The sequence below is a fragment of the Mustela putorius genome, unplaced genomic scaffold (assembly GCF_011764305.1).
Source record: "Mustela putorius furo isolate JIRA1106 unplaced genomic scaffold, ASM1176430v1.1 tig00001438_pilon_pilon_pilon, whole genome shotgun sequence".
In the NCBI taxonomy this organism is placed as follows: Eukaryota; Metazoa; Chordata; class Mammalia; order Carnivora; family Mustelidae; genus Mustela; species Mustela putorius.
Window position 1 is genome coordinate 51778 of NW_025421744.1, and position 5753 is coordinate 57530.

The following is a 5753-nucleotide window of genomic DNA, read 5'->3' on the forward strand; positions in this document are numbered from 1 at the left end:
TCCTGCTTCCCGAGTGTTTCCCGACCCCAAGGCCAAGGGCTCCTTCTCCTCTCCGGGGGCGGTGTGCTGCGCATTCCCCACAATTGGCTTCACTCTCAGGAAGAGGGGATGCTGGGAAGAAGAGTATTTTCGCTCCAGGCGGGTATCTTCCACCGAGCTGTGGAGACTAGCTCAGGCAAGCAGCAACAGCATCCCCAAACGCAACTCTGATTTCCCAAGGAACGCTGTGCTTTTCCCGGGGAGATTTCCAGGCATAGAGGCTTTTGCTGGATGAGGGTTTCTCCCACCGAGAGACGGGGCTCAGGCAAGCAGCAGCAGCCCGCAGCAGAACATTTCTCAGCGAATGCTGTGCTTTCGCAGAGGCTTCGGCTTGGAGCGAACAGCACTTCGCTGCTGCTTCCTCCGCAAGGCTTCAGTCGCGTCAGGGAAGAAGAGCTGTGGGAGAGCTGGTGCCTCTTGGGCCTTGCTTTCCCGGGCTCCATGATCGCGTTCTGGGTTCACCCTGCCAGGCCGAACTATGCAGACACAGCCACAACCCTGCAGTACCGTGCGTAGCCTAGGATGGCACTCTCTGCACACTACCATCTCCCAGTGTAGGCATCGCTTGGCCTTTTATTCTGGCGCTCAGGCGGATACTTTGGACTAGGCTATTGCTTTTCCCCACAGGAAAGGATAGGTGACAGGATCCCGGTACACACGCCCCGTGCACTGAATAGGGAGCTTTGGGGGACTGTGCCCACTCCTTTCCCTTAAACCCCGTGCCTCCTGCAAGCTTCCACATCCTGGAAGAAGACGGCACCTGACTCCCCGTTATTTCAGGGAGCTGTTTCCGCGAGGTCAGCGTAGGCGCCTGGTGGCTAGCGCCTGTCTGCCCCAGGGCCAGGTGGCCAAGGAGCTGCTGTCTCCTTGGGCCCAGAGGCTCAGGACAGGCATGCTTTCTGCCCAGACTCCTTCCTAAGAGTGGAGCACGCGCCTCTGCCCTCGTCGTCTCCTCATGTCTCCTTAGCAGCCAGGCTTCCATCTCACCGCACAGGGAGCGGGTGACTCTTGTCTTGCACCGGCCGGCTGTTCGTGCCTCGGCAGGCTATCCTGCTTCCCGAGTTTTTTCCGGCCCCAAGGCCAAGGTCTCCTTCTCCTCTCCGGGGGCGGTGTGCTGCGCCTTCCCCACACTTGGCTTCACTTTCAGGCAGAAGGGATGCTGGGGAGAACAGTATTTCGCTCCAGGCGGGTATCTTCCACCGAGCTGTGGAGACTAGCTCAGGCAAGCAGCAACAGCATCCCCAAACCCAACTCTTATTTCCCAAGGAACGCTGTGCTTTCCCAGGGGAGATGCCCAGGCATAGAGGCTTTTGCTGGATGAGGGGTTTCTCCAACCGAGAGACGGAGCTCAGGGCAAGCAGCAGTAGCCCGCAGAACATTTCTAAGCGAATGCTGTGCTTTCGAAGAGGCTTTGGCTTGGAGCGAACAGCACTTCGCTGCTGCTTCCTCCGCAAGGCTTCAGTCCCGTCAGGGAAGAAGAGCTGTGGGAGAGCTGGTGCCTCTTGGGCCTTGTTTTCCCGGGCTCCATGATCGCGTTCTGGTTTCACCCTGCCAGGCCGAACTATGCAGACACAGACACAACCCTGCAGTACCGTGCATAGCCTAGGATGGCACTCTATGCACACTACCATCTCCCAGTGTAGGCTTCGCTTGGCCTTTTACTCTGGCGCTCAGGCGGATACTTGGACTAGGCCATTGCTTTCCCCACAGGAAAGGAGAGGTGACAGGATCCCTGCACACCGCCCGTGCGCTAAATAGGGAGCTTTGGGGGACTGTGCCCACTCCTTTCCCTAAAAACCCCGTGCCTCCTGCAAGCTTCCACATCCTGGAAGAAGACGGCACCTGACTCCCCGTGATTTCAGGGAGCTGTTTTCCGCGAGGTCAGCGTAGGCGCCTGGTGGCTAGTGCATGTCTGCCCCAGGGACAGGTGGCCAAGGAGCTGCTCTCTCCTTGGGGCCCAGAGGTTCAGGACAGGCATGCTTTCTGCCCAGACTCCTTCCTAAGTGTGGAGCACGCGGCCTGCCCTACTCATCCCCTCCTGTCTCCTTAGCAGCCAGGCCCCTGTCTCTCTGCACTAGGAGCGGGTGATACTTGTATTGCCGGCTCTCCTGCTTCGCAACCCTTTCCAGACCAGAAGGCCAACGGCTCCTGCTCTTCTCCCCGGGCAGCGTGCTGCACCTTCCACTGACATGCTCTGGGGGACCGCAGTGAAAAACGTGTCCCTTTCCTTAAGGCTCTTTCCACAGGCGCCACCGCGCTTCTCTCTCAGGCAGAGGGGATGCCCAGGCATAGAGGATTTCGCTCCATGCGGGTTTATTACAGCGTGCTGAGGAGACCAGCTCAGGCAAACAGGAGCATTCCCTCAGACCGGACTCTGATTTCCCAAAGAATGCTGTGCTTTCCCAGAGGGGATGCCAGGGCAAAGAGGCTTTCGCACTATGCGGGTTTTCTCCCATCGTGCTGCGAATACTAGGCTAAGGCAAGCAGCAACAGCAGCCCTCAGAACCCGACTCTGATTTCCCAGCGACTGCTATGCTTTCTCAGAGGTTTTCAGCTTGGCACGAAACGCACTTCACTGCTGCTTCCTCAGAAAGGCTTTTGGGTGTTCACACTCTGCGCGGCAGGGAAGAAGAGCCGCGGGAGAGCTGGTGCCTCTTGGGACTTGCTTTCCTGGGCTCTGACTTTGCGCCCGGGATTCACCTTGCTATTCGGAACTAAGCAGACACAGTCACAACCCTGCAGCAGCGTGCTTTGCCTAGCATGGCACTCTATGCCTATTACCATGTCCTGGGGTAGGTTAGGCTTTGCTTTGGCTCCGGCTCTCAGGCAGACTCGGGGCCTAGGCCAGTGCCTTCACCACAGGAGAGAGGAGGCGACAGGATCCCTGCACACGGCCCGTGCACACACTAGGGAGCTTTTGGAGAACTATGCCCACTCCTTCCCCTTAAAAACCCCGTGCCTCCTCCAAGCTTCCACATCTGGAGGAAGATGGCATCTGACTGCCCGTTATTTTGGAGCTGTTTCTGCGAGTTCAGCGTAGGCGCCTGGTGGCTAGCGAATGTCTGCCCCAGGGCCAGGTGGCCAAGGAACTGCTGTCTCCTTGGGCCCAGAGGCTCAGGACAGGCATGCTTTCTGCCTAGACTCCTTCCTAAGAGTGGAGCACGCGCCTCTGCCCTAGTCGTCCCCTCATGTCTCCTTAGCAGCCAGGCTTCCATCTCACCGCACAGGGAGCGGGTGACTCTTGTCTTGCCACCGGCCTGCTGTAGGTGCCGTGGCAGGCTATCCTGCTTCCCGAGTTTTTTTTCCGGCCCCAAGGCCAAGTGCTCCTTCTCCTCTCCGGGGGCGTTGTGCTGCGCCTTGCCCACACTTGGCTTCACTGTCAGGCAGAGGGGGATGCTGGGAAGAAGATTATTTCGCTCCAGGCGGTTATCTTCCACCGAGCTGTGGAGACTAGCTCAGGCAAGCAGCAACAGCATCCCCAAACCCAACTCTGATTTCCCAAGGAACGCTGTGCTTTCCCACGGGAGATTTCCAGGCATAGAGGCTTGTGCTGGATGAGGGTTTCTCCCACCGAGAGACTGGGCTCAGGCAAGCAGCAGCAGCCCGCAGAACATTTCTAAGCGACTGCTGTGCTTTCGCAGAGGGTTTGGCTTGGAGCGAACAGCACTTCGCTGCTGCTTCCTCCGCAAGGCTTCAGTAGCGTCAGCGAAGAAGAGCTGTGGGAGAGCTGGTGCCTCTTGGGCCTTGCTTTCCCGGGCTCCATGATCGCGTTCTGGGTTAACCCTGCCAGGCCGAACTCTGCAGACACAGCCACAACCCTGCAGTATCGTGCGTAGCCTAGGATGGCACACTCTGCACACTACCATCTCCCAGTGTAGGCATCGCTTGGCCTTTTACTCTGGCGCTAAGGCAGATTCTTGGACTAGGCCATTGCTTTCCCCACAGGAAAGGAGAGGTGACAGGATCCCTGCACACCGCCCGTGCACTAAATAGGGAGCTTTGGGGGACTGTGCCCACTCCTTTCGCTTAAAACCCGTGCCTCCTGCAAGCTTCCACATCCTGGAAGAAGACGGCACCTGACTCCCCGTTATTTTCAGGGAGCTGCTTTTTCCGCGAGGTCAGCGTAGGCGTCTGGTGGCTAGCGCATGTCTGCCCCAGGGACAGGTGGCCAAGGAGCTGCTCTCTCCTTGGGCCCAGAGGTTCAGGACAGGCATGCTTTCTGCCCAGACTCCTTCGTAAGAGTGGTGCACGTGGCCTGCCCTACTCATCCCCTCCTGTCTCCTTAGCAGCCAGGCCCTTGTCTCTCTGCACTGGGAGCGGGTGATACTTGTATTGCCGGCTCTCCTGCTTCGCAACCCTTTCCAGACCAGAAGGCCAACGGCTCCTGCTCTTTCTCCCCCGGGCAGCGTGCTGCACCTTCCACTGACATGCTCCTGGGGACCGCAGTGAAAACGTGTCCCTTTCCTTAAGGCTCTTTCCACAGGCGCCACCGCGCTACTCTCTCAGGCAGAGGGGATGCCCAGGCATAGATGATTTCGCTCCATGCGGGTTTATTACAGCGTGCTGAGGAGACCAGCTCAGGCAAACAGGAGCATCCCTCAGACCGGACTCTGATTTCCCAAAGAATGCTGTGCTTTCCCAGAGGGGATGCCAGGGCAAAGAGGCTTTCGCACTATGCGGGTTTCTCCCATCGTGCTGCGAATACTAGGCTAAGGCAAGCAGCAACAGCAGCCCTCAGAACCGACTCTGATTTCCCAGCGACTGCTATGCTTTCTCAGAGGTTTTCAGCTTGGCACGAAACGCACTTCACTGCTGCTCCTCAGAAAGGCTTTGGGTGTTCACTCTGCGCGGCAGGGAAGAAGAGCCGCGGGAGAGCTGGTGCCTCTTGGGACTTGCTTTCCTGGGCTCTGACTTTGCGCCCCGGGATTCACCTTGCTATTTGGAACTAAGCAGACACAGTCACAACCCTGCAGCAGCGTGCTTGGCCTAGCATGGCACTCTATGCCTATTTACCAAGTCCTGGGGTAGGTTAGGCTTTGCTTTTGGCTCCGGCTCTCAGGCAGACTCGGGGTCTAGGCCATTGCCTTCACCACAGGAGAGAGGAATCGACAGGAACCCTGCACACGGCCCGTGCACCGACTAGGGAGCTTTGGGGAACTATGCCCACTCCTTCCCCTTAAACCCCGTGACTCCTCCAAGCTTCCACATCCTGGAGGAAGATGGCATCTGACTGCCCGTTATTTTGGAGCTGTTTCTGCGAGTTCAGCGTAGGCGCCTGGTGGCTAGCGTATGTCTGCCCCAGGGACAGGTGGCCAAGGAGCTGCTGTCTCCTTGGGCCCAGAGGCTCAGGACAGGCATGCTTTCTGCCCAGACTCCTTCCTAAGAGTGGAGCACGCGCCTCTGCCCTAGTCGTCCCCTCATGTCTCCTTTAGCAGCCAGGCTTCCATCTCACCGCACAGGGAGCGGGTGACTCTTGTCTTGCCACCGGCCGGCTGTTCGTGCCTCGGTAGGCTATCCTGCTTCCCGAGTGTTTTCCCGACCCCAAGGCCAAGGGCTCCTTCTCCTCTCCGGGGGCGGTGTGCTGCGCATTCCCCACAATTGGCTTCACTCTCAGGAAGAGGGGATGCTGGGAAGAAGAGTATTTCGCTCCAGGCGGGTATCTTCCACCGAGCTGTGGAGACTAGCTCAGGCAAGCAGCAACAGCATCCCCCAAA